This window comes from Theropithecus gelada, chromosome 3, assembly GCF_003255815.1.
Source record: "Theropithecus gelada isolate Dixy chromosome 3, Tgel_1.0, whole genome shotgun sequence".
Classification (NCBI taxonomy): Eukaryota; Metazoa; Chordata; class Mammalia; order Primates; family Cercopithecidae; genus Theropithecus; species Theropithecus gelada.
The window spans coordinates 125,158,672-125,179,564 of record NC_037670.1 but is presented as its reverse complement, the minus strand read 5'-3'; the positions used below and the strand labels follow the sequence as shown (position 1 = coordinate 125,179,564).

At 35.0% G+C, this 20,893-nt stretch overlaps 1 protein-coding gene and 1 non-coding gene across 3 annotated transcripts in view; one reads left to right on the top strand and one right to left on the bottom strand.

Annotated features, from left to right (window-relative positions):
* The window catches only part of MAGI2 (membrane associated guanylate kinase, WW and PDZ domain containing 2), a 1,480,053-nt gene that overhangs the window by 1,044,723 nt on the left and 414,437 nt on the right, over positions 1-20,893 (bottom strand). The gene's annotated exons all lie outside the window — the stretch shown is intronic.
* Positions 7,826-7,931, top strand: LOC112621862. The gene has a single exon (XR_003118799.1). It is a non-coding gene; the product is annotated as a U6 spliceosomal RNA (small nuclear RNA).

Below are 20,893 nucleotides of genomic sequence, written 5' to 3'. Positions count from 1 at the left end.
CTAGAGAAATAAGAGGAAATAAAATTCAAAGCTAGCAGGAGACAAGAAATAACCAAAATCAGAACTGAAATGAAGGCAATTGAGACACAAAAACCCTACAAAACACAAACCTTCTTTGAAAGAATTAATAAGACAAATAGACTGCTAGCTAGATGAGTAAGTTTAAAAATACACAAGATCAAAAAAAAAAAAAAAAAACACACACACACATTGAGAAATGACAAAGGGGACATTACCACTGACCACACAGAAATACAAACCCCTTAGAGAAACACCTCTATGCAAACAAACTACAAACCTAGAAAATGTTAATAAATTTCCGAAAACATATACCATCCCAATATTTAACCAGGAAGAGACTGAATACCTTAACAGACCAATAACAAATTCTGAAATGGAATCAGTCATTAAAAAAAGTCCTATGTAATAGAACAAGCTCAGGACTAGACAGGTTCACCAGCAAATTCTACCAGATGTATAAGGAAGAGCTGGTACTATTCTAAAAAAATGAGGAGAAAACATTCCTAACTCATTCCATTAGGGCAGCATCATCCTGACACAAAAACTTAGCAGAGACACAACAAAAAAATAAATCTTCAGGCTAATATCATTTATGAACATAGATGCAAAATTCCTCAACAAAATACTAACAAACCAAATCCAGCAGTACATCAAAAAGCGAATCCACCATGATCAAGTAGGCTTCATCCCTAGGATGTAAGTTTTGTTCAAAATATACAAATCAGTAAGCGTAATTCATCACATAAACAGAACTGAAGACAAAAAACAATATGATTATCTCAATAAATACAGAAAAGGCATTAAATAATATCCAACGTCCCTTCATTTAATAACCCTCTACAAACTAGGCATTGTAGGACCATACTTCAAAACAATAAAAGCCATCTATGAAACATTCACAGCCAACATCATACTGAATGGGCAAAAGCTGGAAGAATTCCCCTTGAAAACTGGAAGAAGACAAGGATGTCCTCTCTCACCACTCCTATTCAGCATAGTGCCAAAAGTCCTAGCCAGAGAAAACTGGTAAGAGAAAGAAATAAAAGACATTCAAATAGAAAGAGAGGAAACTAAACTATCCTTGTTTGCTGATGATGTGATTCTATACCTCAAAACCCTCAAAGTATGTGCTCAAATGCTCTTTGATCCGATACACAATTTCAACAAAGCTTCTGGATATACAATCAATGTACAAAAATCAGTAGCATTCCTATACACCAACAACACCCAAGCTGAGAGCCAAATTGAGACTTCAGTTCCATTCACAAGAGCAACAAAAAGAATAAAATACCTAGGAATACAGTTAACCAAAGTGGTGAAATACTTCTACAATGAGAATTACAAAACACTGCTCAAATAAATCAGAGATGATACAAACAAATAGAAAAATATTCCATGCTCATGGACAGGAAGAATCAATATTGCAAAAATGGCCATACTGCCAAAGCAATTGACATCCCTAATACTATTCCTATCAAATTACCAATGACATTCTTCACAGAATTAGAAAAAAAAATTTAAATTCTTATGGAACCAAAAAGGATCTCCAATAGCCAAGGCAATTGTAAGCAAAAGAACAAAGCTAGAGGCATCACATTTCCCAATTTCAGACTATACTACAAGGCTACATTAACCAAAACAGCATGGTAGTGATACAAAAACAGACATAGAGACCAATGGAACAGAAAAGAGAGACTACAAATAATTTCCCACACCTACAATCATCTGATCTTTGAGAATATCCACAAAAACAAGCAATGGAGAAAGTATCCCTATTCAATAAGTGGTGCTGGGTTAACTGTTTTGCCCTATGAAGAAGTTTGATACCGGACCCCTTCCTTACACCATCTACAAAAATTAACTCAAGATGGATTAAACACATAGGTCTAAAATAAAAAAACTATAAAAACCCTGAATGATAACCTAGGAAATACTATTCTAGACATAGAACCCAGCAAAGATTTCAAGACAAAGCCACCAATAGCAATTGCAACAAAAACAAAAATTGACAAATAGGGCCTAATTAAACCAAAGAGTTTCCGCATAGCAAAACAAAACAAAACAAAAAACTATCAACAGAGTAAAGACACAACCGAAAGAATAGAGAAAATATTTGTAAACTATACAACCAACAAAAGTCTAATATCCAGAGTCTGTAAGTAGCCCAAACAAATTTACAAGCATAAAAACAACAAACCCACTAAAGATTGGGCAAAGGACACAAACAGTTTTCAAAAGAAGACATATATGTGGACAACAAGAACATGAAAAGAAAGCTCAGTATCACTAATGATTACAGAAATGCAAATAGAACCACAATGAGATACCATCTCACACTAGTCAGAATGGCTCTTCTTAAAAAGTTAAAAAAATAACATGCTGACAAGGTTGTGGAGAAAAGGGAATACTTATGCATTGCTGGTGGGAATGTAAACTAGTTAAACTATTGTGAAGGGCCATTTGGTGATTTTTCAAAGAACTTAAAATAGATCTACTATTTGACTCAGCAATCCCATTATTCGGTATATACCCAAAGAAATATGAACCGTTCTACCATAAAGAGACACACATGCATATGTTCATCACAGCACTATTAACAATAGCAAAGACATGGAATCAACCTAAATATCCATCAGTGGTAGACTGGATAAAGAAAATGTGATACCTATATACCATGGAATACTACGCAGCCATAAAAAATGAGATCATATCCTTTGCAGCAACATGGATAGAGTGGGAGGCCATTATCCTAAACAAACTAACACAGGAACAGAAAACCAAATACTGCATTTTCCCATGTATAAGTGGAGGCTAAACATTGAGTATATGGACACAAAGAAGGGAACAACACACACTGGGGCCTACTTGAGGGTAGAGGTTGGAAAAAGGGTGAAGATCTAAGACTACTTATTGGGTGCTATGCTTATTACCTGGGTGATGAAATAATTTGTAAACCAAAGTCCCATGACATGCAATTTACCTATATAGCGAGCCCCCACATATACCCCTGAACCTAAAATAAGTTTTCAAAAAAGGAATAGAATGTGTGTTTGTGTGCATGCATGCATGGGTACATATTTGTTAGTGAAGCAGATGGGGATGGGCAATAAGGAGGAATACAATAGCCGTTGGGTATGTATACGTAAAAAGAATTAGAACGTTGGTAGAGGAAGGATATGGGAAGATTTCTTTATCATTCTTGTCCTAGGTTGTTATCACTCTCACCACTGAAAGACAAGGTCCTGATCTGACATAGAAAAATGAAAAGCAGAAATCAAGTTGAAGATATTGAACCTATACCAATGTCAGAGATTTCAGTGGATAAGAAAATGGTGGAAAGACCTACAAGTATTATAAACTGGAAAAGAAAGCTATTTATTCCTGTTGCCAAGTGGCTATGAGAGAAGTATATGAGTCAAGCAGGAAGTAGTAGTCAAGGACTATGACAGTGAATAATATTATAATTGACTTTTACTGAATTATAAAATAGCATCTTCCAATTAGTGTTTTAGGGACTCTTATACACTTACCAGGCATACTGCTATAGATTAGTGCATTCAATTATCCATACCTGAAGTCTATCAGTTAAAATTTCCTAAAAATTCACTTTCAGACATCTAAGGCTATATTGCCTCTAGAAATGCAAGGAAGACTGAGCCAAATATGGGGAAAAAAGAAAGAATACAGAATTAATCAAATATATTCTCTATTGTCCCCATTCCCTGATTACATGCAAAGTTGTCCGTAATTTTTAAACCTATTAAAGGATATTTGGAGGATGCAGTCTTAAACAACTTTGGCTCATCCATTCAATTATTTGCAAGGAAAGCCTACTGAAAATATGTCTTTGATGTAACTTTCACTTTTACTGAAATATTACGATTTGTACTTAAGAACAATAACTTTTTATAAAAAATGTCACGTGGAAGTAAGAATGTGGACATACAACACACGGATTGGGGGGAAATATTTGCAAGCCATATATCTGATAAGGGGTTACTATGCAAAATTTATAGGGAACTCAAACAACTCAATAGCAAGATAACAAACAACTCAATTAAAAAATGGGCAAGAAGTTGGGTGTGGTGGCTCATGCCTGTAATCCAGAACTTTGGGAGGCTGAGGTGAGAGGATTGCCTGAGCTCAGCAGTTCGAGAGCAGCCTGACCAACATGACGAAATCCCATCTCTACTAAAAATATAAAAAATTAGTGTAGTGTGGTGGTGCAGGCCTGTAGTCCCAGCTATTCGGGGGATGAGGCATGAGAATCGCTTGAACCCCCGGAGGCGGAGGTTGCAGTGAGCCAAGATCCTCAATCCAGCCTGGGAGAGAGAGCAAGACTGTCTCCGAAAAAAAAGAAAAAAGAAAAAAAAAAAATAGGCAGGAGAGCTGAATAGACATTTCTCAAAAGAAGACAAACAAATGGCCAAAAGACATATTTAAAAAATGCTCAATTCACTAATCATTACAGAAATGCAAATTAAAACAATAATGATGTATCACTTCACATCTGTCAGGATGGCTATTATCAAAAAGACGAAAGATAAGTGTTGGTGGAGATGTGGTGAAAAGGGAATCTTTGAACATTGTTGGCAGAAATGTAAATTAGTACAGCTGCTATGAAAAACTGTATGGAGTTTCTAAAAAAATAGAATTACCATATGATCTAGCAAGCTCATGTCTGGGTATTACTCAAAGATTTGAGATGAGATTGTCAAAGAGCCATCTATACTCCTCTGTTCATTGAAGCACCATTCACAATAGCCAATTCATGGAATCAACCTAAGTGTTCATCAACAGGTGAATGGATAAAGAAAATATTATATATATAAAAATTATATATTTAATATATATTTATAATATATTTAATATATAATATATATTTTATATACATAAATAAAATATATATAACATATATTTTATATATAATATAATATATAATATATAAATACATATAAAATATATTATATATATATAATCGAATACTACCCAGCCTTCAGAAAGAAGGAACTCCTGTCATCTGCAGCAACATAGATGGGACTGGAGAACATTACGTTAAGTAGGATAAGCTAGGCACAGAAAGACAAGTGCTACATGTTTTTGCTTGTATGTGAAATCTAAAACAACTGAACTCATAGAAGCCAAGAGTAGAATGGTGGTTACAGAGGGTAGGGGGGTGTGGGAATGAAAAGATGATCAAAGAGTACAAAATCTCAGTGAAATAGAATTTTCTTTTTTAGATTTACTGCACAATATAGTGAATGTAGTTAACAACAGTGCATTGTACATTTCCAAATTGCTAAGAGAGTAAATTTCAAATGTTCTCAACCAAAAAGTAAGTATTTGAGATGATGGATATGATAATTAGCTTGATTTAATTATTCCATCTTGTATTAATAAATCATAGCATCATTTTGTAATCTATAAATATATAGAATTATAAATTGTCAATACAGAATAATTTTTTAAAAATCATGTGACTACCCAAGAATAATTTTCAAAATCAAGAAAAATATTGGAGGCTACAAACTTCATTATAAATGAATTTTTATTGCCTTAGTGGCAAGGCAGAGAGGACAATAAGAAAAATATTACACTAAAAAATATACCTTTGGGAGGCCAAGGCAAGTGCATCACAAGGTCAAGAGATCGAGATCATCCTGGCCAACATGGTAAAACTCCATCTCTACTAAAAACAAAAAAATTAGCTGAGCGTGGTGAGTTCCAGCTACTCGGCAGGCAGAGGCAGGAGAATCGCTTGAACTCGGGAGGCGGAGGCTGCAGTGAGCCAAAATCGCTCTATTGCACTCCAGCCTGGTGACAAAGTGAGACTCCATCTCTCTCTCTCTCTCTCTCTCTATATATATATATATGTTTATTTATATATTTATATATTTATATTTATAGACACACACACACGTGCACATATACAGATACACACATGATGCCTAATTTCACATTTTGGGATGGTGCTAGAGAGGTAGAGGTCTAAAGGAAGCCGATCGTTAACTACCTCCTATGGGTAGGCTCAGGGAACAGAAAATATTTTTATATTGTCCAATGACTTACCTTTATACAGAACACTACTATCTTATTATGAGAATCAGGGGCCAGCACAAATACTGCTTTTCCATATTTGTAACAAAATTAATTTTTTGCCTAATATAACTTTTATCTTTAAAACCCAATTACATCCCTGCCTAACTGATGACTTAAATTATTCTCTCAATAATGACAAACATTTCAAATACATGAGTGCAACAATACATGCTCGGTGTTAGTTATAAAAGTCCAGGAATGCTTCATGTCATAAAAGAGGGCTCAGACATTACTATATATTTTTTATTTTGGACTGATAGGCTATTGTCTTGGTAATGAAAGAGGCTTTTTTTTTTTTTTAATAAATTACCCATTCATGTAGAAGTCTCATTTGAATGGATTTTTACTGTCTTTTGCTAAATAATCAACTTTATGCATTAACCAACATAATTTTGTTTTTGAAAGTAAGTATAAAAAACACAAATACTGTATTTTAAATAGTCTATTTCATGTTTATGGAAGTATGTGGCCAAGTATCATTAGTATTTTCTGAGGTAGCATTACTATAGACTGCCCCAGACACCTGTTTTTATTTTATACTACTTAAAATCATACTACAGCAATGAAAAACAACTATTCTGCATAATCGTTTCAGAAAGTAGTACCATGATCGCTAGCTTTTAGTGAGTAATACTTTTAAGGATATCTAATTGCTGACACCTAAAAATCTGGAGAAATGGTTGAAGTCTGTAATATTTTTAAAATAAACTATTCATTAACCTGAGAGTCATACTGTATTAATAAAATCTACAAAGCAGCTATCAATTTTATTAATTATAAGAATATTTGAAGTCATTAATTAAAGAAGAAAACTGATTTTAGAGATGTTATTAAAGATGGGGTATTTGAGATAGAAAAAACCTTTTTAAAATAAAGACCCCCCAAACCCAGCATGTAATCTTTATCAGTTTCATAGCTATCATTACATTTGATGACCTGAAATGTTTATATTTTTTTATTCTACCTTCAAACTAGGCAATTCTGTTTTGCAAGTGAGAGAGCATATCATTTTAGAACTGATTTTTAACTTAAGTTATTTAATGTAAAATGCAGAATAGGAGGCTCAGAGTAGTAAAATTAAATTATTTAAGGTTTTGTTCACTCGGTGTTAATTAACCACAATAATACTGCTGCCTTCCCTGTGTGTAAAATATTACTTATTTCAAGGTTTTAAAATATTTATTACTGCATTTATTCAACAAGAGAACTGTAAATGGTAAAGAGGGTGGTGTTCCAATTTACCAATAATCAAACGAGTTTAGAGATGAATTGACTCTCCTAAACTCACACAACAGAGATGTAATGTTTACTCTGGTCTCTTGTTTTTGTGCCAAGCAATTTCTTCCCCGTGCTAGAAATTCTTAACTAGAGAGGGAAGAAGGATGGGCACAGAAAAGGGCATATCCCCAAAATATTATTATTACCTAGTTTATTTTGCAAGTGGCACATTAGACTCCTCATTCAATACCTCTGAGGCATTGAATGCCTCATTCAAAGCCACCCCCACTGAGGAATATGTCACATCCTCCATGGGTACTGGGCCCAACGATAGACCTTAAACTCCTATTTCAAGTGTAGGTTCTAACCTTGTATGCAAAAGGCTGAGTTTAATGTTCGAGGAAGTGAAACATGGTATCCAGGAGTCGGTGACTGAAATAGATTTGGATTTGGTGAGGCAAGAATCAACAATTTTGCCAAGATTTCTGTGTTCACATAGGCAGCACACATAGAAAACTGGAATGATACAGCGAAGATGAGCATGGCCCCTGCACAAGGATGACCCACAAATTCATGAAGCATTCCATTAAATAAAACAAGCAAACAATTTTGTCAAGATTTATAGCAGGGTGATTGAGAAAATGATGGTAAAATTGACACAGATTAGATGTTGGGACAAGGAGGTATTTTGTTTCACTTTGTTTTTAAGGGTGTGGCAACCTGACAGGCCACAGGGACATAGTTCTCTGTTTTTGTTTGTTTGTTTGTTTGTTTGTTTTTGTTTGTTCCTTCGTTTTAACACATAGTGAATTTGGGACTAAAAATAAGAAAGCAGATGCAAACATGCTAAATGCATGTACATAGCAGGTGTTTAAGCAGACATTGGGTGGGTGAACATAAAGGAAGGTAACAGAAGACAGAATCTACCATATTAAAGGGAGTGGCATTATCACGGCATATCCTTCTCAAATTATTGATTTTATCTTCCACTTAAAATCAGGAGATACTGTGAAAATTAGAACAGAAATCTCAGGATTCTTCTTCGGAATAGAGTTCCCAAAACTTCATTTTAGTATCATGCTTTTCAGTTCATATGACTTGGATTATTTATATACAACACTGAAGGACAATTTGTATGCAAATATTGTTGGCACAAGTCTATGATTAAATTGCAAAAGCTTGGAATGATATGGAACTTATCACTGATTACTTTCACAAGCAGCTCTCAGAAACAGAATCTCAATAAATCACTACCATTCTTCTACATTTTATACATCTGAACAACTAGCACCTTATCAGCATGCTAAGAGTTAGATATAGCAATCATGTTCTTCATGAGCATGATACATATCTACCAAGAAGCTGCTACAAATTCATCCCTTACTCTTGTTATCATGTTTACAATTACTTTCCCTTTGCCGGTTTTATGTGGTTCATATCTCTGCTCAAATATTACTCCTCACCCTATCTCCTACAACTCCATTCTCGTCATTCACCATTCTCATACTTTACTTGTTTACATGGCACTTACCACTATCTAAACTTATGTATTTACTTGTTTATTGCCATCATCCCCTACAATGAAAATTTTATAAAAGAGATGAGCCTGACACTTGGTAGTTATTCCGTAGGTATTTGCTCAATGACAAATGAAATGGATGAAATACAAAGCATTTTTGGAGAGGCTATAAACCTCTCATATACAGAACAGTAACAGCATAACAGTAATAATATCACGTTATATCTCAAAATATCAAATTTTCCTATATTAAATGCTTAATAAGCTTCATGAAATTTATATTGAGAGCTCAATCTGGACAACTATAAAGGGCAATTAGCAAGTATTCTAAATTATGCCAACTCTTTAGAGTTCCGCAACAATGACTAATTATTGATATTTTGAGATAATTTTATATATTGATTAAAGGTGTCTTTATAAACGAAAAGTGTTTACTGGATGTGGCTTCCTGATGTAAAATGTGTATTTAGTTTCTCTTATTAATAATCAAAAATTGTCCATAATCAAAGCACATTTGTTTTATTAAAAAAGTTTAAGTATATGATGATTTACGACTTTACTGAGTTTTATTTCTGCTTTAAATGTTATATAATAATTGATTTAGAGTTATCATCCAAATAATCATCTTACACAATCATCAAATAGAAAATAAGAATATAAAAATAATCCTTACTATTTTCAGTATATTCACACCAGGTATGAAACTATAGAGAACATAAACTATTCTGCAAACATATTATAAGATTGTACCATAACATAATGGCACCAACTTTAATATATAATTTTAGCCCTCAGTTGAGCTATATTTCATTATATTAAGTAAAAATGAAAGCTTTTGACCTAGTGAATCATCATGAGGAAAAATGGATGGCAAATGCAATTAATTTTAATATGTAAGTTTTATGCTTCAAAGTAGTATTTGCTGAACAAATACTCTCTGTCATTCTTTTGGTTTTGATCAGTGTAAGACTGCAGGGGCCAGGCATGGTGGTTCACGCATGTAATCTCAGCATTTTGGAAGGCCAAGGCGGGCAGATCATCTGAGGTCAGGAGTTTGAGACCAGCCTTACCAACATGGTGAAACCCCATCTCTACTAAAAATACAAAAAATGAGCTGGGTGTGGTGGTGGGTGCCTGTAATCCCAGCTGCTTGGGAGGCTGAGGCAGGAGACTCACTTGAACCTAGGAGATGGAGGTTGCAGAGAGCCGAGATTGCACCATTGCACTCCAGTCTGGGTGACAGAGCAAGACTCTGTCTCAGGAAAAAAAAAAAAAGAAAAAACTGCAGGGCACATTACCCACTATTAGAGTGGAACATCAAGTCTAGATTTAGATTTACTTTTTAACCATCAACTTATTATCAAATGTTAATTTTTAAAAATATGTACAAATCTGAAGCACTCCATTAGTAGCTTTCAGGGAATCTATTATTAAAATTCAGCCTGCAGCAAAGGACATTAGTAAAAGGAAAGAGTTTCTAAACAAAATATTTAACACTCAAAGTAGTAAACATATGGACAAGAATGTAGGAATTTCAACAGTCAGTTTTTATTAGATGTATCCAGACAAATAAGTAACTTTTAAACTTTTCTAAAATCTGAAATCAATTTAACATTTCCAGAGGTCTTTTAAAGATCTTTTGAGGACAGGCTACAGCTTGGTGGAGCTATTCATTTACTGTGACAAATTATTTTCCTGTGATGAGGAATGGTTGTACTAGAAGATATAAATTAATTGATAAGTACATGAGTTGTCAAAAAATGGTTTCATCAAAAATACTAAAAGCCAGGAGTTTTTTTTTTGTTTTTTGTTTTTTGTTTTTTTTGAGACGGAGTTTTGCTCTGTCGCCCAGGCTGGAGTGCAGTGGCCGGATCTCAGCTCACTGCAAGCTCTGCCTCCTGGGTTCATGGCGTTCTCCTGCTTCAGCCTCCCAAGTAGCTGGGACTACAGGCTCCCGCCACCATGCCTGGCTAATTTTTTGTATTTTTTAGTAGAGACGTGTTTCACCGTGTTAGCCAGGATGGTCTCGATCTCCTGACCTCGTGATCCGCCCATCTCGGCCTCCCAAAGTGCTGGGATTACAGGCTTGAGCCACTGCGCCCGGCCAAGCCAGGAGATCTTTGAACCACAGTCCAGGTTTAGAAGACCTAGTGGAGGGATGCTGTTGGATCTGTTCTACCTATGGAACTCTCTTTTGCTTCTTCCCAGGTCTCCTTTGTTTCTGTGCTAGTGAAACAAAAATCCTGGATGTAGAACTCCTCCATGTATTATCTATACTGAAAATTTCAGAAGGTGATGGACTACAGGCAAATGTGCTTTAAAATAAAGCTTAACTTGATCCAAGCAAGATGTATAGCTATATGTTTCTTAAATATTTTATACCATTTGATCACCTATGTGAAGGAAGTCTTTGTTTAAACACAACTCAAATAGCCATTTTGGTTTTGACTTTTTGTTTGTTTTCTTTGATAGTATGTATTATAATTTTCATTAAAATATTTCAGAATAAACATTTTATATATGTGTTTTCTATGTCTATGTCTGTGTAAGATGTGTAAATAAACTTTAATCTACACCTTATGGACAATTAGTTAGCAAAGGAATAACTTAACCAAGACTCAACACTGTAAAGGAGATTACTTAGAGACTTCAAATGTTTGCACATCTACATTGGATTGTTATTAATTTCTATTAGGAATCTTGGAAATGAATTTCTATTGCCAAAATTAAGTGTGTTCAGGATATATAGTTGGTTAGAAAAATTGTAGTGGATTCATTGTTATTACATGAACAAAGCATAATAACTTGGCCCAATAGCTTAATATAATAAGGGCAGGGCTTTTGGTCTTCTCTGTCAGAGGTACATAAAGTTCAATCCAGTGGTAGTGGGTGAAGTGGTTGACACTGTAAATAACTTGAGGGTAAAAAACATCTGTAGCAATTTGTCAAAGTAATTTTATATCTTTGAGTTCTAAATATACTAACAAAACAAACACACCAACAAAAACAACTAGAAACTTGCATTTTGTATTTTAAAAATGTTCTAGTAATTCACTATTAATTTTTAGTATATTTTTAAAAAATATTAGTCTTCAAAAGATTAAGAAAAAAATAATATATTGAGACACACTAGCCTAGTTCCTTGTTAGCTTTATATTCTTCCATCTACCCTAAATAGAAATTGTTGGATTTGCTATCATAATGTCACTGAGTTTTCCAAAAGAGGAATCTTTTAATGCATGGAGCTGTCACGGGACCTGAAGGCTGAGGAAATAGTGTGAATGTTTGCTTTTTACCATTTCCTGTCCTTTTGCTTTTCCTTTCCTTGTTTTTTTCTGCTTAATAAAAATATTGTTATGTTTGACAAAATTTGACCTGTCAAATGTAATGCAATGATCTTCAAAATTAAATTACATTTCAATGTAATACCCTACCTGGTATCCAGGTTGTGGGTGGCTGTACAAACTCCAATATTTACCAAAATAACTTTCCAGTTGCTAAAATGCCAAATAGGATTTTGCCATTTCTTTCCCAAGTTCAATCAGCCTTTTGCCACTGCTCCTATTTTGAAATCCATGTAATTTGTATTTCCTGTTGTTTTTTTCAAAGGCTCAGATGTACAGACTCATTACTAAGAAGGTGAATGCACAACCTTTGTGAAAGAGCAGAATTATATATGAAGTTATAAAAGATACTCAAAGAACTTTCCCCAGGGGATTATAACTAAATCTTTACTCCCAGCTGCCTCACTTGTCAATTAGCCAGAGTGTGACCAAAATGGCAGCAGGTAAATGTGAACAATCCAATACTGACCATAAGCACATAAGATGAAACCACTCACCCTTGTCCTTCTTCAGGGTAGAAATATGCTTCAGTAGTACTTTCAAATACAAAGGATAATAATATGGCAATAACAACTGGCAGCGTTCCCAGATTTTACTGCTGTCAAATTTTGTATTAACTTCAAGAAAGATGAATTTCTTAATAAGGAATTAGGGCTTTAAGTTGCTGTCTAGAGCAAACTGGCAATTTGACTGATATCCTACATGTAAACCTTAATGATTACCACTTAGATATTTAAGTCTGCAGTTGCTCCCACTAGGTTTATTACGAGAGAAATAATCACCTCTACAGATGTCTTTTGACACATAATAAATTGAAAAGCATGAAATCCTTTCTATAAAGTATTTGTTTTGGAATATCTACTTTCCAAAAACATGGCTATTTTTGAATCAGTGTATTCCCACAAAAAAAAAAAGCATGTGTGGTGGGGGGGCGGTGGGGGAGAGGTGGGGTGAGCGTGTGTTGCTACTCTGGAAGTTAAGGTGATTGAAATATTGTTCTATTGTTGCTCCACCAGCATCAATTTAGTTTTGCTTTATGAAACATTTGAAATGAAAAGCAGTGTAAATTTATTAAGACTTAAAAGTGATTCATACTATGTGATTGTGGAACTGGGTTTATCTGTCTGACATTATTAGTAAAATAGTTGCCTTATGTCACATAAACATCTGCACCATGACAACACTACCCTGTTAGCAAATTAAAATACCTCTTTAAAAAACCCTCACAAGTCACCTTTTATATAGTCTTCCTAAAAATAGGTAAAGGCATAATTATGTAAATTCCAAAAGAATTGTTTCAATCAACATCATAAGGTGCACAGTAATTTGGCTCAAGGATGATTACAAGATTTTAAAATATGTAAAATGGGATACATATCTGCTCATAAAATCAAGTATTTAATTTATTCTTTATTAGTAAACCTATTAATTTCTTACATTAAGAAGACTTTCCCCTACAAATAATATAGAATTTATGATTCAATCTAGATTAATGGAGAGCATTTAGTTACTTTTCCAAACATGAAATCATAAATGAAGAAGATGAGAGAAACCCAATTCTTAATCCTGTAAGTTATTTGAAAGTATACTTTTCATTAATTTTGGCTTTAAAAATTGAACTTAAAATCTTCATAAAGATATTTCATGTTGTTAGTACATTGACTAATTTAAAAATTGTTTGAACAGAAATACGTAAGGTGAGAGAACATGACATTGATAACACACAGATATGTGCAAAGCACCCACAGGAAGACCTGCCCATCAGAAATATGAGGAGTCAGCAAATAAATGATTCAGGATTTCTTCACCATCAAATGCCACTTTGTAAAATGTGACAGACCAGGAAGTTAGGATGATCTAAATTAAACTGAAGCCCACATGTATAATCCCTCACAGTTTCTAAATAACTTTCACGGATAGCATCTCATTTCGTCTAAAAAACATTAAAAGGTAAGCAAAGCCAGCAAGTATCTTCGTCTCTTATTTGAGGAAGCCAATGTAAAAATAGGATAATTGACTTGAGGACTATCACACAACTGGTATGGAGAGATGTTAGATTCTTTGGTACTTTCACTCAATTCATCCCCACATCCTATGTGTCAGGAAACGGGCATGTTTCCTACACGACTGAGGATTAATGATCCTAGCCCATGACCCACCACTAAATTAATATGTTCCGTAGAACTAGGGATGTCAGGATACTAGTCAAAGAAATCAAGTTGGCTGTGGATAAAGAGGATAATTTTAGCTTTGTCTCCTTTTTGTTTAAAGCCGTTAAGCAAGATTTAAGCAGTTATAGCTGGATTAAAAATCTCAATCTTCCATTCTTATACCACTACAAACTCTGTGGGAGATTTGAAACACATGTCTGTATTTTCAGGGATTTTTTTTCTCCCGAGAATCCTCAATGCACAAAAGAAGCAAAACAAGTTGATATCAAGAAATGAAGGGCATACGAGGGTAATGGATGGATAAAGAACCTAAACTCAAAGTGAAATAATAAAGTACAAATCAATGAGTGAATAAAATAACTACCAGCGGTAAATTTTAACATTGGTGGATCCCCCTCAAAAACTCAAATCTATTAAGAGTCAATTTTAAGAAATTGAGCAGCTTCAGAAAACCAGATGTAAGAATTATGTTAATCTTTTATATCTTGCTCACTTCTTAAACAAGATGCCTGCCTTTCATTCATGTAGGGTTTCACTGTCAAGTAAAGACTAAGCATTCCAAAATCCAAGATAAAACGTCACATTGACACTTAAACCTTTTTTTGACATTTGGTCAGAGCTGAAAATCCAGCCAACCATGATTTTTTGACAGAATGACAGAAATAAGCAAAGCAGTTTCCTCATTCCCTTTGTTCATGTAAGCAGCAATATAATAACTAAAACATCTTTCCCAAAGTATGTTCCACAAGATGTTGACAGCTATTATGTGGGAAAAAATGTTCCATGGTCAAATAAATGTGACAATCATTGTGTAAAACCAAATTGAGAAGTTCTCTTTATTTCAGGGGCCCTTATGACCATAATTATACTTCTGGTTATAAAACCCCTATGTTTCATGACTATGTACTAGGAATTGTGGCTCTAAGGAAAGGATCTAGTTATTCTTCCTACTACGAGCACAACTTGACCAGGCCTAACACACTGAAATAGTAAAGAGCTTCTCTGTATGTTCTGGGCTTCATGTACCACCATTGCTTAGGAATACAATCGCCTAAATTTGGAAGAATTTTATGCTTGCTAATAGATCAAGGTTGCTTCTTAGTTCCACTGAGAGTAATTTTTTTTAAAAAAACAAAATCACAATACCGATATTACACTGAGAAAATGTGATAAAGCCCTAATCATCAAATATCTAAGTCAGAGCTCACATTTTCCAAATTCTGTTAGAATTTTTAAACAGATGATTTGTTTTAATGACCATGCAAGTTCCCCTTGCATGTGATTGATATGTCATGTAAGGCTACTAGTAATATCTAGATGTGCTTTTCCTTCCTTCTTTTTTGTCTTCCAATATTTGTCATTATTCTTAAACTGGAAAATTTTTCTTGTAGAGTTTCTCACCTTCTGAATTTTAAGGATTATATCTTACTATGCCTTTTAACATGTTCCTCTGTCCCTTGAACCTTCTGCAGTCTTGTGGATAAATCTAAAGCCTTGACTTGGTTCAGGTTTAAGTTTCAATTTGTGTCTACTTGCCAAAGATCTTTTGTATGTTCATCAAGAGTCGTGTAATGTCCAGAAGTTTCTCTTTTTTTGTGACATTAGTAGTAGCCACTGATGACCACTGTCTAGATTATTTCATTAAAGGTTTTCAAGTGACAGTGATATTCTAACTTTATTATTTCATCTTCATTAGCTGGCATATTTTTATAAAGAGGAACTCAGTCTCATCAACTATGCGGTTAGAATTTTTACAGGAAAGTCAGGTAAAATGTTGTCTCCATTTCTTTACCAGATTACAGATTACGGAGATGGTTCATCAGCTTCCTCCAAACAAACTGAGAGGCTTTTTTTTTTTTCTTTTTAATTCATGTAATTTTTATTATTATGAGCTCCTGGATTACAAAATATTTTGTGTTTTCAAATCCATTGTCATTACTATTTTTCTTGATAATAATTTTGTATGCCTTTTTATGGCCAATAGAAGCCTCTTTCAGTTCACTTTTGAATCTTTCTGTTATGAGCCCGTAGACTTTGATAACTCTATTGCATTCGGGTTATACTTTCATTTTTAAAAAAGTAAAATATTTTTATTCCCTTACTTGTTTTAAGACAAAAGGTAGCAATCATGCACCATTTTCTCTACCTTGAATTTTGTTCATCAAGAATCATATATGGAGATAATTGTCATTTCTTTTTACAGCTATATAGTATGTCACTGTGCATGGAATATAATTTCTTCAATGAATTCCTTTTTCATGCACATTTGAGTTGCTTCAAGACTTTGCTTTTCTAAAATATGCTGCTGTAATGCAGTCTTGCCTGCATTGTTTTTAAATTCTATTCATGTTGCTGTGTGTCTAGTCTGTTGTTTTTAACCATGTCAAGGTACTCCATGGTACACATAGACAAACATAATTTTATAAAAACCACAGAGGCAGAATCCACTAATGATTCTTATTTGTAAAGATATAAACAATTTACTGTATTATAAATTGATAGTTTTTGCAATTACATAAATTGCTTTTCACTGTCTGATGTAGTTTGGCTGTGCCCCCACTCATTTATCTTGAATTGTAATCTGAATTGTAATCCCCTGGCTGGGCGCGGTGGCTCACGCCTGTAATCCCAGCACTTTGGGAGGCCGAGACGGGCGGATCACAAGGTCAGGAGTTCGAGACCACGGTGAAACCCCGTCTCTACTAAAAATACAAAAAAAATTAGCCAGGCGCAGTGGCGGGCGCCTGTAGTCCCAGCTACTTGGGAGGCTGAGGCAGGAGAATGGCGGGAACCCGGAAGGCGGAGCTTGCAGTGAGCCGAGATCGCGCCACTGCACTCCAGCCAGGGGAACAGAGCAAGACTCCGTCTCAAAAATAAATAAATAAATAAATGAATTGTAATCCCCACGTGTTGGTGGAGGAATCTTGTGGGAGGTAATTAGATCATGGGGCTGGTTCTCCCCACACCCCATGCTGTTCTCGTGATACTCAGTGAGTTTTTATGAGATCTGATGGTTTTATAAGGGGCTTTCCCCACCTTTGCTCTGCACTTCTCTCTCCTGCCGCCATGTGAAGGGTATGTTTGCTCCCCCTTCCATCACGATTGTAAGTTTCCTGAGGCATCCCCAGCTATGCAGAATTGTGAGTCAATTAAACTTCTTTTTGTTTTTAAAATAAATTACCCAGTCTCGGGCATTTCTTCATAGCAGCATGAGAATGGACTAATATAATGTGTCATAATTCTTTTTTTTAATAAAAAAATACATAGATTATTTATTCTGGAAGAGTTATTGCTTTACTCACAGGCAACAAACACGAAAACAGACAAATGTAATTACATCAAGCTAAAAAGCTTCTATATAGCAAGGGAAACAACCAACAGAGTGAAGACACAGCCTACAGAATAGGAGAAAATATGTGCAAACTATTCATTTAACAAGGAATTAATAACCAAAATATATAAAGAACTCAAGCAACTCAACACTAAAAATAATAATAATCCCAGTAAAAAGTGGGCAAAGAGGTTGGGTGCAGTGGCTCACATCTTTAATCCCAGCCTTTGGGAGGCCAAGGTTGTCAGATCACTAGAGGTTAGGAGTTCGAGACTAGCCTAGCCAACATGGTAAAATCCTGTCTCTACTAAAAATATAAAAATTAGCTAGGCATGGGGGCAGGCACTTGTAATCTCAGCTACTCATAAGGCTGAGGCAGGAGAATTCCTTGAACGCAGGAGGTAGAGGTTGTAGTAAGCTGAGATCATGCCCTGCACTCCAGTCTAGGCAATAGAGTAAGACTCCATCTCAAAAAAAAAAAAAAAAAAAAAGGTCTAAGAACATGAACAAACATTTATCAAGAGAATACGTACAAATGGCCAACAGGTATATGAAAAACTGTCCAACATCACAAATCATAAGAGAAATGCAAATCGAAACCACAGTGAGATATTATTTTACCACAATTAAAATGGCTGTTATCAAAAAGACTAAAAATAACAGATGCTGGTGAGGATGTGGAAAAGGAGAAAACTCCTGTACACTGTTGGCGGGTATGTAAATTAGTGCAGCCACTATGGAAAAAAATATAAAGATTCTTCAAAAAACTAAAAAATAGAACTACCATATGATCTAGCAATCTAATCCTGGGCATATATCTAAAAGAAAAGAAATCAATATATCTAAGAAACATCTGCAATGCCATGGTTTTGTGGCACTATTCACAATAGCCACAATATGGAATCAACCTAAGAGTCCATCAAGAGATGAATGAATAATGAAAATGTGGTATATATACAAACTGGAATGCTACTTGGGACGCTGAGGTGGGAGGATCACTTGAGCCCAGGAGTTCAAGGCTGCAGTGAGCCATGATCATGCCACTGCAATCTAGACTGGGTGACAAAGTGAGACATTGTCTTTTAAATTTGATAGATAGATAGGAGATATACACATATATGTGTACACACACAATGAAATATTATACACAATGAAATATTATTCAGTCATAAGAAGAATAAAATCCTGTCATTTGCAGATGTGGATGAGCCTGGAGGACATTATGTTAAGTGAAATAAGACAGGCATGGAAACACAAATGTCATGTTTCATTTATATGTTGATATGATTAGGCTTTGTTTCCCTACCCAGATTTCATCTTGAATTGTAATGCTCATAATCCCCATGGGTCAAGGGAGAGACCAGGTGGAGGTAATTGAGTCATGAGGGTGGTTTCCTGCATGCTATTCTGATGATAGTGAGTTCTCACTGTATCTGATGGTTTCATAAGGGGCTCTTCCTCCTTCACTTGGCACTTCTCCATCCTGCTGCCTTGTGAAGAAGGTGCCATGCTTCCCCTTTGCCTTCCGCCACGATTGTGTTTCCTGAGGCCTCCCCGGCCATTCTGAACTGTGAGTCGATTAAACCTCTTTCTTTTATAATTTTATAAATTACCGAGTCTTGGGAAGTTCTTTATAGCAATATGAAAATGGACTAATACATATGTGGAAGCTAAAAAATAAAAGGTTGATCCTCATGGAGGGTGGTTTTCAGAGGCTGGGAAAAGTAAAGGGAGGGAGAGGATGAAGAGGTGGTTAATGGATACAAAAATACAGTTAGATAGAAGGAAAGTTGGTGTTTGATATAGTTTGGCTCTGTGTACCCACATGAATCTCACCTTGAATTGTAATCCCCATAATCCCCACATGTCAAGGGTAGGACTCAGGTGGAGGTAATTGGACCATGGGGGTGGTTTTCCTCATGCTGTTCTCATGATAGTGAGTGAGGTCTCACAAGATCTGATGGTTCTCACAAGTGTCTGGCATTTCCTCTGCTTGCACTCACTCCGTCCTGTCACCCTGTGAAGAAGATGCCTGCTTCTCCTTTGCCTTCTGCCAAGATTGTAAGTTTCCTGAGGCCTCCTCAGCAATGCAGAACTATGAGTCAATTAAACTTCTTTCCTTTATAAATTACCCAGTCTCTTGTATTTCTTCATAGCAGTGTGAGAATGAACTAATACAGTGCTTGATAGCACAATATGGTAACTATAGTTATCAATAATATATTATATATTTCAAATAGCTAGATGTTTTCAACACAAATAATGATAAATATTTTATGTGATTTATATCCCAAGTACTCTAATTTGATCATTACACATTCTACACATGTATCAACATACCACATGTACCTCATAAATATGTATAATTATTATGATTCAACACAAAAAACTTATTGTTTTACCTAGAAATGTAGCTAGGGATTTAATTTTCTTGACTCTCTATTTCTTTTCTCTTCTTTTATTATTTTTTAAGAGACAAGGTCTTGTGCTCTGACACCTCAGTGGAGTAGAGTGGAGCAATCATAGCTCACCTCAGCCTTAAACTTTTGGGCTCAAGTGATCCCCCTTCCTCAGACTTTCCAGTAGCTAGAACTACAGGCATGCACCACCACAAGTGGATAATTTTTTCTTATGTGTAGAGACAGAGTCTCACTATGTTGGCCAAGTTGGACCGGAACTTCTGGCATCAAGTGCTCTTCCTACCGCAGCCTCCTAAAGTACTGGGATTACAAATGTGAACCAGTGCACCAGCCCCAAGATCCACTATTTCTTAGAGATAAACAATCTTTTTCTTATCTGGAATTCGACAGCAGACTCCTTATATGCACTGTGAATTTTTTCTAGCATTTATGCATTCAAAAAAGTTTTGCATTAAATAATGCTGAATGTTGGAATCTTTTCTGAAATACGTATATAAATACTATGGGGACCTTTGACAGAAATGAGTCAAAGGACTGGAAAAACAAGGTAATTGTTGAGCCTTTATTGCATCTCAAGCTCTAATTATCTTGGATGTTATTACTAATAGTTACTCATAGTTATAACAAGAATCAGAAAAAAAGTTCTTTAATAAACAATATAATAGTAAAAATATGCTTGAGAAATAGTAAAGTTCATGTTGTTTTACAAAATATACAATTATTGTTATCACATTAGTGTAAAAGTAATATCTAAATCTGAGGCTTTCTCA